Genomic DNA, 13450 nt, shown 5'->3' on the forward strand with positions numbered 1-13450 from the left:
TATACTTTTTAGTTTACATGTAAACGTATTGAAAGTTCAACCTGCTTGCTGCACATGCTAGGGTCCTTGTGCTTTTTACTAAGCAAGAGAAAATGCAACATCAGAATCCTTTGACTATTGCACATAGAGGCTCTCATGAAAATCATCATGTAAGAAGGTTGTTTTAACATCCATTTCGACCAATTTCATGTATTCTCTAGCACCCAAAGCTTTCCATAGAGTAGTTACGACAGCTGGCAACAAATTCTCATCATAGTTTGTACACTTCTTTTGCTTGGAATTATTGGTAACAAAACTAGCCTCAATTGCAATAAGGGCATACCCTTTGCAAAAAACTAGCCTTATAGCCTCCTTGCTACACTTGATGTCCAAGACGAATGGCTCATTGGGGTCCACGATACTCAAAATGGCACCAAAGAGTTGCAACTTTGAGTTTTTCAAAATTTTATGTTGAGACTTGGCCCAACCGAGTTGAGGTTTTGAGGGATCTTTTTTCATATTTTCTCTCTACTAAGCAATTTATAAAAAAAAGCTCGCTCAAGAACTCCCTCCAAATCTCCCTCCAAACCTTTGTTTTTGGAGCGAGCTTTTCGGAGCTCTCTCTCTCTCTCTCTCTCTCTCTCTCTCTCTCTCTCTCTCTCTCACACACACACACACACACACACAACCTCCCAGTGTTAGAAAAACATCGAGGTCCAGTGTATTTTTACTGGCTAAAATCCTAGAATCCCGATTAGATTTTGAGCTTGTCTTGAAGAAAATTGGGAAATTTTCACAAGTTTTAATGTAATTACCAGCAAAAGCTTCAAAATTTGACCTAAAAATCGAGAGCACTTCAAGTTTGCCCTTATTTTCTTCGGTTAGGAAAAATGTATTTTTCTAGCCTGGCCTCCCCTCCCCCCCCTCTCTCTCTCTCTCTCTCTCTCTCTCACACACACACACACACACACATGTGCAAGTGGGTGCTAGCACTTGCACATGAGAGAGACCCCACCCATCTTCACTACCGATGTGACTCTCTCTCTCTCTCTCTCTCTCTCTCTCTCACACACACACACACACACACACACACACACACACACACATGTGCAAGTGGGTGCTAGCACTTGCACATGAGAGAGACCCCACCCATCTTCACTACCGATGTGACTCTCTCTCTCTCTCTCTCTCTCTCTCTCTCTCTCTCTCAATTGGTAGTGAAGATGGGTGGGGTCTCTCTCATGTGCAAGTGCTAGCGCCTACTTGCACATGAGAGAGAGAGAGAGAGAGAGAGAGAGAGAGAGAGAGAGAGAGAGTGATAGTCACATTCATAGTGAATATGGGTGGGGTGAAAACAGGGTACACCACCGTGGCCTTGTAGGAAGGTGGAAAGGCCATCTCTCTCTCAGTGAGGTTGTTCAAGCCTCCTAGAACAGCTGCAGAGGGGGCCGGCAAGGGGTGGATTGTTGTGTTGGTCCACCAATCCTCTATTTTGGGCAGATGTCAAGCTCTCTCAAAGGGTACTGTCAATAGCCTTGCTCTGAAAGGTTTCCTCTCCATCACATTTGATATGCGTGGAGTCAAACACTCCATTGGGAAGTCTTCCTGGACTAGCTCCTCTAAAGTGCAAGATGTTGTTGTTGTTTGCAATTGGGCTCCCAGCCATCACATCCTCCACGTTGACTCCTCTATAGGGGCTCCAATCGTGGGAGCTGCAATTGATAAGGTTGAAAAAGTAGTGGCCTATGTCTGGCTCGGCAACCCTTTTAGGCGCTTCACATCTATACTCCTTGGTAGACATCAGAAATCCATTCTGGAATTGAATAAACCTAATCTGTTTGTGATGGGCACTCATGACGGGTTCACAACTGTGAAGCAACCAGAGAACAAGCTGAAATTGAAACACACTTAGTACCATGTGTTGGCCACTTTGAGATGGAAGTACCTGACCATGATGAACAAATGGCAACATTGATTGTTGATTTTTCGAAAGCATTTTAAATGTACTTAATGTGAAAGACTAACTCCCTTGTACAACATGAGGACCATTTAGGGTGTACTGACTTGGCATTGTTTTATTGTTTTTTTATATAAAGGGGACATGTATAATGACACCTGTATTTTATATATATATATATATGGATGTGTGTGTGTGTGTGTGTGTGTGTGTATATAGATAGATAGAGAGAGAGAGAGAGAGAGCGACTTAGAAAAAAACTCCCTCCAAAAAGCTCACTCCGAAAAGTAAGATTTGGAGGGAGCTTTTTTTTTTTAATTGCTTAGTTGAGCAAAAATTCTAAAAAAAGATCCCTCCAAAAGCTCTCTCCATTCCCATCCCCGGCCTAACTAATGTTTCTTGACTTTAACTTCAACTCAATGTCAATTGGTCATTCGAAGAGGGGTTGCAATCTTCACCAGTGCTTTTACATATTGTAGGTAAACCCAACATGCAAAAAAAAAAAAAAAACAATTCTTCAAGATTTTGTGAGTCCTTTCCACTGAGAATAGCCTCAAATTTCTTAGACTCCATCTACTTATTGGTAGATAGAATCTTGCCTAAGTAGTGATCTTTTCAGTAAAAATTTCACGTATGCTTCTTTTGCAAATAAAGTGTCCCTACACAATAATTCAAAAGAAATGTCTCAAGTGCAAACAACGTGACCAAAAACTAATAATGTTGAGAAGAAATCTTGAAAAACATCTTATTTTTTCATCCTCACTTAATAATACCTTGATCTTGACTCAATTTTGGAATAAATATCTTACTCCATGAAGTCGGTCAAACAACTCATCCGTATGAGGCAATAAGTACTTATTTTTAATGTGACTTGGTTAATAGCTCTATAGTCCATGCACATCCTCATGGGGCCATATTTCTTCTTTGCAAGAATGATGGAAGATTCCTAGCGCAAAGATCTAGGATGTTTGAACCCTTTCTTCATGAATTGGGCCAATTTTTGCCCCATATTTGTGCTCTAAAGTGGCTCAAACAGAAAGCAGAATTGTTGGTGGGCTTGGAAACTACATTCCAAACTCCTCTAACATACTTTAATTGTTTCTCTTTCTTGTCTTTGAATATTTCTTGTTCAAATCACATACAAACCAAGTAGGAGTAGGATGGCACACATTTCTTCTCCACGGGAATCAAGCAAGATCCCTTTGCAACCTTAGTGAAAGTAAAAAGGGAAAAATTAAACCTCCACATTTGGGGGGGGGGGGGAGAGAGAGAGAGAGAGAACAAATATCAATGGCACCGGACACACGTGCCTAAAATGGGAGAGAGAGGGATCTCCCAAAACTTCAATTCTCAGTTTGTTCTCGTTGAGGAGTCAGAACTCCTTTATGCGTACGTCTTGTTGTGGTTGGTACGGGCAATGGGGGAGGGGAAGGAATGTAGGCCAGCAGTCCAACCTGCAGCGCACAGGGGACAAGGACCCAAAGCCATTATGAGCTTCTAGGAGTAGCAACTGCCATGACTGAGTAGAGCAATCAAGCAAGGCTTGAATGTGTGTGTTCATGTGTGTGCGTGTGTGTGTGTGTGGACGCATAGGCAACAAATGGAGAAGGCAATTATGCAGCAAAATGGAGGCGGATCTAAGCAGTTCTAGTGCTACGTCTCTCTCTCGTGCTATGTCTTGTTCTCTTGTGGATAGGGGCAAGGTAGAGAACATACAAAAGAATATTCATATCACTGCATCTCTGTGTTGCGAGCACTGTACGATATAGGTGAGTGTGTGTGTGTGTGTTTTGCTTAGAGCTCGAACGAGCTGCTCAGGACGGAGAGGGGTTGCAGAAAGTATTGTGGCCCAAGGCAAGCAGAAAGAGCTGTGCTGCAAGGTGGTGCGTGTGTTTCCGTGCACATGAGTACCAGTCAATTAAGGCTTAAAGGCTCTCTCTCTCTCTCTCTCTCTCTCTCTCTCTCTCTCTCTCTGCATCGTCATATGCAGCAATGACTCTTGAGACCAAGACGGGTGGGCGATGATGCGCACGGCATAGGCCAGCAGCGGTCGGCGACTGCCTTGAGACCAAACGTGCACAGAGAGCACCGCACTGGGGGTTTTGTTTTCAAAATGGCATCTGCTGAGATTCCACTTAATAAAGGTGGACCGAGTAGAGTAGCACTTACAAATGGTTCTCAAAAAGTGGGTCTTGTCCAAGACATGATTTATTGTTTTCATCTACACAATAGTCATACATTTGGCCAGTTTCTCCTTGGAGCTTCCATAAGTACAACATGGCCATATTTTCTTTGAAGTTGCTAGAGGGAATTAAGAAAGAATCTACTTGTATCCTAGCAAGCATGAGAACCACCATATCCATTATATGCTAGATCGGATGTGCTTTTAGTGGCCTCCAACCATGTAAAAATTTCCCATGAGTGTCTCTCCCTTTCTCTATCTCTATGTTGTGTGTGTGTGTGTGTGTGTGTGTGTGTGTGTGTGTGTGTGTGTGTGTGCGCGCGCGCATGCGTGCGCGCATTACAACAAGAAAATCCTAGTCCTCGTCCACTGCCTTAAGCCACAACGGTCCTCCTCCTGGATGAGGGACTGCAAATGGGGGAGGGTCTTAAGTGTGTAGCTCTCGTCCCTACCCTAGCGAGGCAATAGAGGCACCCCTATAGCATTGGCAAGATGATAGGCACACTTGAGGCATGATTGGACAAGCTCAGCCAGCGACTTGCACAACCACAACTTGGGTAATTTCCTTGTGCAGTGACCTCGACCTTTCCCCTCGGCAGGACAACCCAAAGGGACCTCATTGCCATTTCTATGCACAGTACTTGAGTATTTGGGAATTTGGGTAAGAGAATTTTCTCACCAAATCCACCTCCAAGAGCACGAAGCGAGAGGATGGCGACCAAAGGTTGCAAGGCCAACAGCCCAGAAACACCCGAGAGAACACCGGATAGCTTTGTTGTTGTCCTAGCAGCCTCGAGCAAGATAGATTGCATTGGACAGCTGCAAGCCGCCCTTGACATGGTCATGGAGGAAAACTACGACCTCAAAGCACACGATCGCACTCACCAAAGTGGAAACTTGTGTGAAGACAGAACTACGGGAACGTCAGCTTCAAGAAGAGAATGCCCTCAAGGTTCACGTTGGAGGGCTGCCCCAAGCATGGGACAAGTGTAAACAAGACTTTTTCGAATACATCAACCTCCTCAATGAGACTCTTAAGCACGCCCATGTCGACTACGATGCGATAGAATGTATCATCAACAAGCACAACACCAAGCACACACCAAGTGGACATGCCATGCTCAAGTTCAAAGACAAGGAGGACTGGCTCCGATTACTGCAACAATCACGTCTTCTCAAAGACACCGGGTTTTGGATTTCCAGAGAACTCACCTCGACACAAGTAAAGCACAAAGGTGAAGAGCTGAAAAAAGTGCGTGCAGCATGAGCCAAAGTCAAGTGAGCACTATACCGCGGAGGGAAGGACATCATCCAAGAGTTTTGCACTCCTAAACCGGTTCTCGCCTCACAAGACCCCCTTTAGGTTTTGTTCTTTTCTTTTGATGGACTCTCAGTCCCTAAGTGATATGTATCGATTTCCCTCACCTACAAGAAGTGGTTGTAATGTTTTGTTTTGGTCATATGGGTCATATCTGACCTCTGTGGGATGATAATTCAATTCATTTTAATCTACCTCTCTCTCTCTCTCTCTCTCTCTCTCTCTCTCTCTCTCACACACACACACACACACACACACACACACACACACACACACACACATGCATGTGCATGTGCACAACATGACATAAACCCCTATAGGTTGCTTTCTTGCTACCCTGTTTGATCAAATCATTGAGAGCAAGAGCAGTAGCTGAATGAAGTGTTATCAAAATTGGCATGTGAACACACTATCCACACAAAATTAGGATTAGGTGTTGGTAGCCAAAGGCTTGCTGATAGCATTGTGCCATGGTCTAAATAGATGCAAGGAAGAAAATCTCTCTCTCTCTCTCTCTCTCTCTCTCTCTCTCTCTCTCTCTCTCTCTCTCTCTCTCTCTCTCAAGGTTAGGTTATGTTACCCTTATGGCAAGGGCAAGAGCTAATGAGTTGCAAGGTAGATGATGAGGTTTCCCATCATACAACCCAAAAGCTAGAGAGGGGGTTGTTGATGTCAATAGGGAAGCTCTCACATATAGAGTTTCCACGTCTTGCAAATCATTATAAGGTAGGGTCACATTTTCTCTCACATGGCCTTGCAACCTCCTCCTATGATGAAGCTGGGTAAATAGGCGTTCGGTTGAGAGAGAGAGAGAGAGAGAGAGAGAGAGAGAGAGAGAGAGAGAGAGAGAGAGGGGGGGGGGGGGGGGGGAAGGGGGGGTACAATACTTGCTATCATGCTTGTCTCACAGTAAAATGAAGAGGCATTGCACCCCTCTAGGCTCCATGGAGAGAGAGAGAGAGAGAGAGAGAGAGAGAGAGAGAGAGAGAGAGAGAGAGAGAGAAAAGGACTGAGAGGAGGATTTGGCACCATGTGGCCAACAAAATCCTCCTTGCCTTTAACTATACATAGATGACAAGGGCAATAGCAATGGATGATGAGGCAAAAGGTAAATGATGTAGCTTCCCACCTTACAACCATAAAAGTTAGAGAGGGTGTTGGTGTTGACACTAGGCAAGCTCTTGTCACCAAATTAAAAGTTTGGTGAAGCCTAAAAGTGTTGTGAAGTAGTAAAAAGTCAGTTTTATCACTTAAGATCTATTACAGTGATCAAAATGAAAACCTAAGTTTGGATGGGCAATTTTCTCTGTCTTGGGTAGAGAGAGAATATCCATATTCGGCCTTAAATGGTCGGTGAATCGAGAGGTAATAAAAAAACTACAACTAAAGTATTAAAAGAGCCTAAGAACATTCACAAGTTGCTAAAATTTGATTTAAAGTCTTTGATGGATTTTTTGAGGAACAAAATGACTTTAAAAGAACCCTGAGAGGATATTTTTATTGTCCAAAAGACTTTTGTGGAATAGGGAAGTGGACATAGCAGTGTCAAAAGCTTAAGAAATATTTATTATGATGTGGGAAACCATTTAAGGAAACTTCCATAATTTTTTGGGTTCAAAATGACTCTTGAACCTTGAATTCCATATTCTGCGAGCAATATAGTAACTGTACGAGAAGGCCACCATATGAGATAGGGCTTATGATAAGGGCATTTGGCTGCCCTTAGGTTGTAGATCACTCACACTAGGCCTAGAAATGGGAGTTTGAACCATCAAAGGCGAGAAAGAGAGAGAAAGATGAGATTCTAGCTTGCCATGCAAGGCACTACTAAATTTAGCAAATATAAGAGCTCTCTAGGCACCATCTCTCTCTGGGAGTGTGTGTGTGTGTGTGTGTGTGTTTGCAAAGCCTGCTTAATCTCTTTAGGCATATGCTTAAATTCATCAAAAAGCTCTCTGTGTGTGTGTGAGAGAGAGAGATGAGGGATTTTCTTGATCCATGAAAGCTTTTTGTTTAAGCCACTTAATCATGCTTATGTAATTATCTTCCAAATTTGAACTCTCTCCCACTCCATAAGGCTACCTGATTCACATAATGAGATGCCTTTGAGAGAATTAGTATTGTAGGTGCAAAGTGGGCAAGCTAATCTTCCAAATTTGAACTCTCTCCCTCTGCAAGGGCTACCCAATTCACATAATTGGATGCCTTTGAGAGGGTTAGTATTGCACGTGCAAAGTGGGCAAGCTATTGATCACTCAATCTACAAATTTATAAGCCTTCATAGAGTGCGGTAATCTTGAGGGTACCCTTATGGATATGTAGGTGTATCCTATAAAACAAGAGGGTATATTATATATCCTAGCACTTACAAGAGGGTTTTTTTATCCAAGTTTTGAAAAATGTTATAAGTTTATAAATGATGAGGGGTTGTTTTATTTAAATATAGAAAATTTTTAGAGGGTTTTTTTGCTAGCCTTTAATTGTTCTTGATATATAGTATTTTTAATAGTGCACCCCTAAGAGGCAGTAATTTGTTGTTCTTGTTGCATACACGTGCAATTATCATCAAACTAGAAAGTTCCTTTGAGGAAGAATCGGCCTCAAATAATCCAACCCTCCTACATTGTGTAACATTAAATAATTATCACAATTAATTAGTGAAAATTTTACAAAAATTGTTATTTTCAACTTAAAATTTCATTACATTGGTATCAAAGCTTATAATCTTCCTCTCTTGTTGAAGAGGGGACAATCCAAAGGTAAACCATGAAAGGTGGAGCCTTTAAATTAAGGTAGACCATGAAATGTGGAGCCTTTAAATTAACCAAGATAAGGGAGACATGGATGTTCTATCCTGCCAAGAAAATCGCCTAACATCCTTGTGACCTATAGTCTTAATAGTGCTCTTTCAGAAGTTTCCTTGGCTTTACTTAAAATTTAGCCTTCAAAAAAGTGTAGAAGGGTTTTCTCTTTTAAAGAGAGCAATGATATTATTCTCCTCTCTATTTTGATTAATTAATAGAACTCAGACCATAGGTATGAGTGTTGCAAGAACCATACAAGAGGAATTCATGATGTCTGATATTGAAGAAATTGAAAAAAACTTGTTGAGAGTAACAATTGATGATGACGATGAAATACATGAAATTAGATAATTTGCAAGTCGATTGCAAGAATCTTGGCATAGTTCTAATCCACAAGCAATCATCCATGCATAATTTGATTCTTATAAATTGATTTGTGTTTTAAAAGATAAGATCAATTTATGGCTAGCATAAAAGCTCGAGCTAATCATGAGTATCATGTTTTGAATTCACAAGAGGCTTCCCAAAGGAGAGGGAGAAGTTCTCTAAGGAGGCTTTTGAATTACCAAGGCAAAGTAGCTCAGTGTCTCCTCAACAAATCTTCCTGCTTGAGATTATCTTTGGGATCACCTCGAAGGAGGAATTGTGAATTTCCTTGCAAAAGTCCTCTAGCAAAGAAGAGGAGGAACCATTGCGATGATCACTCTAATAGAAGAGAGATAAGTGTCTCTTCCCATGAGTATGAAGAAATAGGCCTCACATAGAGAGCCTTTGGCTAAAGAAGTGTCTCCTTCAAGAAGGTGTCATAAACAGTCTCTTTTGCACAAAACAAAGAAGAAAAGACAAAGCTAATAATTGTACTCTCTCTCCCTTTCTATTCAAGATCAAAAAGAATTTATCTTCCTTTAGTACGATGTAAATAATGTGATGATGAGCTGGGGATCCTTGATGTCAAACTACTTAAACAACTCACATTTGTATCTGGTCTAAAATGGGCCATGGCGTGAGTAGTAATAATAAGGCCAAGCTAATGTATTAAAAGAGCCTTAGAACATTCATAAGCCACTAAGATTTGGTTTAGGCATTTCAAAGAATATTTCCAAGAACAAAATGACTTAAACATGCCTTTGAGAGCAATTTTTTATGACTAAAAGGCTTGTGTGGAATAAGAAAATGGACATAAAAGCTTCAAAAGGTCAAGGAATACTTGCTATAATACAAGAAATAATTTAAGGAGTACACCATAATTTTTTGGGTTCAAAACACGTTCAAAATGACTCCCGAACCTTGATTGCCATGCCAAGCACAACATTATCTTTCAACAACCTAGTGACTAACCATATCATCGTAAATTCTTTTGTCCATATCAATAGGTGGTGCAAGTGTACATGATTGCATTTGACCCTTTGCCTTCAAGGTGGAAGCATATGTGATTGCACCGGAGAGACACCCTTGTTTTGCATCTGTCGAAAACAGCCCAGAGCTTAGTGTGGTCATGCCCAAGTTGGGCATATCCCACAATCAGTGCATTGCAAGAGACGATGACATCTTGGACATGAAGCTCTCTAAGCACTTTTTGTGCTTTATGAAGTGCACCACATTTGCAATATATGTCTACCAAGGCAGTGCCAAGTACGACGTTTTCTTTCAACAACCCCTAACTAACAATATCATCATGAATTATTTTTCCCACATCAACATCTTGTGTAATGCCACACGCCTTTAAGGTGCAAGTGTATGTGATTGTGTTTGGAGAGATTCCCTCTCTCTGCATATACTGAAAACAGTCCATAGCTTCTTGACCCTGACCCTAACCATTGTCTTCAATATGAAAGCATATATGATTGCATCTTGAGAGACACCCTCATTTTGCATCCGTTGAAAACAGCCCAGAGATTCTTGGCTCTGTGAGGGCGTCTATTGTATGTGATTGCATTTGGAGAGATGCCCTCTCTCTGCATCTACTAAAAATAGCCCAGAGCTTTGTGACCCTGACTCTTGCCTTCAAGATGCAAGTGTATGCACTTGCATCTGGAGAGACACCCTTGCTTTGCATTTGCGAAAAACAGCCCAGAGCTTCTTGGCCCTGCCCAAGTTGGGGATATCCTACAATCAATGCATTCCAAGAGACGACACCCTACATATGAATCTCCTCAAACAATTTTTGTGCTTTATGAAGTGCACCACATTTAGCATACATGTTGACCAAGGTAGTGTCAAGCACAACATTTTCTTTCAACAACCCTTGACTAACGATATCATTGTGAATTCTTTTGCCCATATCAGCATCTTGTCTCATTTATGCCACATGCCTTCAAGGTGCAATTGTGTGTGAGTGCATTTGGAGAGATGCCCCTCTCTTTGGATCTGCTACGAATAGCTCTCTCTCTCTCTCTCTCTCTCTCTCTCTCTCTCTCTCTCTCTCTCTCTCTCTCTCTCTCTTCCTGACCCTGACCGTGTTGGACATATCTTGCAATCCATGCACTCCCTCAGACAACATTGCCTTGGGACAAGTGTCCCCCTTTCCCCTTTGAGAGAGAGGATTGATAAATGCAAAGACAATTGATTAAATCTCCTAAATTATCATTGGACCCCTTGGGGTGGCCAACCAATGGGCTTCAGGCACACCATGAGGGCAACATGAGGAGTAACTTGACAAGTGTCCCTTTTTCTTTCTTTGTACTAGGCATGCCTTGTGTGAGTGTGTGTGTGTTCTCTCTCATCCCCCCTCATGTAGGGCTCTCCCCCTCCTTGTAGGGATTGGCATTGACTTTTGCACGCCTCAAGCCACTCAACCTTGGGCTTGGTTCCCACCACAAGCTTGGCCCTTAAGCCCCTCAAGCTTGGGCCAGGTTCCCACCTCAAGTACAACCCTCACATCTCAAGAATGACAAGCACCTCAAGAATCCCAGTCATCAAGCACCTCAAGCATATCAAACATCAATCACCTCAAGTTAGGCACCTTAAGCTTGGGTCGGGTTCCCACCTCAAGCTCAGCCCTAGCTTACCTAAGGTCAAAGGACTTTTACACTAACTATTGGAGGTCTTCAATGAAGCTAACCCTAAGGTCTTTATGCTCCATTGGTTAGCCTTGCTCTTTGATAGACCATCTCTCATTTGGGCCCCTTTACCATTGGCGCTGTATTGAGATAGATCTATAAACACATGTCTATATCTTAACCCTTGTTCCCGTTTATTCTCCCACATTAAATGATCAGTTTAATATGAGAAAATCATTTGGGTTGGTTAGATATTAGATTTTATGACTCTCTCTCTCTCTCTCTCTCTCTCTCTCTCTCTCTCTCTCTCTCTCTCTCTCTCTCTCTCTATTCCTCAAGTTGCCTCCACAATACTTGATAATAGAAAAGCCACTCTCTTTAGGCAGCCATCCAATTAAGCACCTTCAATTATATTTTTGTGTCCACACATGGTATTCTTAGACCACATCATGCAAGGACATCTATCAGAAGGATGGCTTGATTCTTTTGAATGAATATATATAACTAAATTTTCCAAACTCATGTATTCATACATCACACCATGCAAGGGCAATTAGGTATCCACTGGATCAATTCATTCTCTTGAATGTAAATATGCTTTCCAAACATAATTATCTCTAGCGAAAGACAACTCTTTTTGCAAAAAAGATAGAATAATCACAAATTTTTTTACTTTTATAATTAGCCAACACTATCATAAACACCCTCAAAAAGACGATTGTTCTAAGCCTTCCAACCTCCTAAGGACATGTGCTCTCCAAACCCAATTCTTAGCAACATCCTTTACATCAACAACACAATAGAGGTTTGAGCCAAACCCTTACACAAGATTTGGAAGCAAATAAGCGTAGGCCGGATCGTGGAGCTAGTGCGAAAGGGGTGGTGTCTAGCAACAAAGGAGGACAACATAGAGGTGGTATGGAGGGGTGTCTAGAAGTGGGCCAGGAAGGGTAGTGAGTTTGTGGAGATGGGGACACAAGGGGCTGGAGGCGGCTTGGTTAACCTCAAATAGAGAGATGGGGTTGTTTTGCACAAGGTTAGGAGTAGCTTGGGTTGACCAACATTGGAGAAAGGGCTATGGCAAGCAAGTTTAGGAATAGCTTGGGTTAACCAACATTGGAGAAAGGGCCATGGCAGGCATGGATTACCTTGAGAAAGCAAGAGGGTGGTGATAGATGGAGCTGCAGGTGTTGCAAAAGTGGATAGATGAACCAAGGGAGGTCATGTATGATGTGAACGGGTCAGCACAATGTAGCCCCACATGCGAAAGCTAGCACTTCCACTATCATGAAACACTACATTCGCCCTCTACTGCATATCCCTATGTTGCTGGCTACCAAATATCCTCCAACTATTATGGCAGTAATCTTGCAAGTTTGGGATTGTATAGCTCCTTGATGTATCTTATGGCCCCTCAAGGCTCATCCCGAGCTTGAGGGTTATTGTACATTCCTTTATGGTAAATCTATTACATCCACTCACAATTGTGAGTATGGCCAAAAATAAAAAAAATATAAGGTATTTATTTCTCTTAGACGGTCAAATGACACTCATTATTGGGTAGTCTATCATTTGGGTTCAAGAAATGTTCCTTTAATTCCTTATTAAGAGGCATTTACGGATATAATAGAAGGTAAATGCTTTGTTCATGATGCACTTAATTGAAGAGCACGATGCCCTCTACGCATTGATGTAAAGACAGAATTTTTCTGAGCAATGGAAGGCTTTGCTGTAACAACATCTCATAATTGAACAAATTGTCAAAACTTTGCGTTTTCATTGCCGACTTGAAGGCAATGTTGGACAAAAATCGCAAGGGGGAAAATTTCCACACTCGTCATGGAGAATGATGCAAAATCTCCAAGGAATTCGGATGCTAATCCAACCACATCGTCTACAACAACGGAAGCAATGATCATGGCTTACTTGGTCTCATTACAAGAAACCGTCAACAAGCAAGGTGAAGAGTTGCACGCACTTGCAATGGACAATGGCACTTTAAGAGTTTTTGTTGTGGAGAATGAGCACCTCAAGAAGGTTCTTGAAATGCAAACAACACGCTTGATGCATCTTGAGAATGAAGTTCAAGAATGTAAGCGCTCTCTTGTTGACATGAATGTATTGAAAGAGTGCTTAAGCGAAGTTGAGAGTGATCATGTATTGAAAGAGGAAACGATAGATACAATACGGCATGATGTATGTGAGATGAGA

At 41.9% G+C, this 13450-nt stretch overlaps 1 pseudogene; it reads left to right on the forward strand.

The window, feature by feature from the left end:
- The first annotated feature begins 1318 nt into the window (after positions 1–1318).
- Positions 1319–1980, forward strand: LOC147465993 (uncharacterized; annotated as a pseudogene).
- The last annotated feature ends 11470 nt before the right edge of the window (positions 1981–13450 follow it).

The sequence above is a fragment of the Adiantum capillus-veneris genome, chromosome 1, assembly GCF_014529385.1.
Source record: "Adiantum capillus-veneris isolate H3 chromosome 1, ASM1452938v2, whole genome shotgun sequence".
In the NCBI taxonomy this organism is placed as follows: Eukaryota; Viridiplantae; Streptophyta; class Polypodiopsida; order Polypodiales; family Pteridaceae; genus Adiantum; species Adiantum capillus-veneris.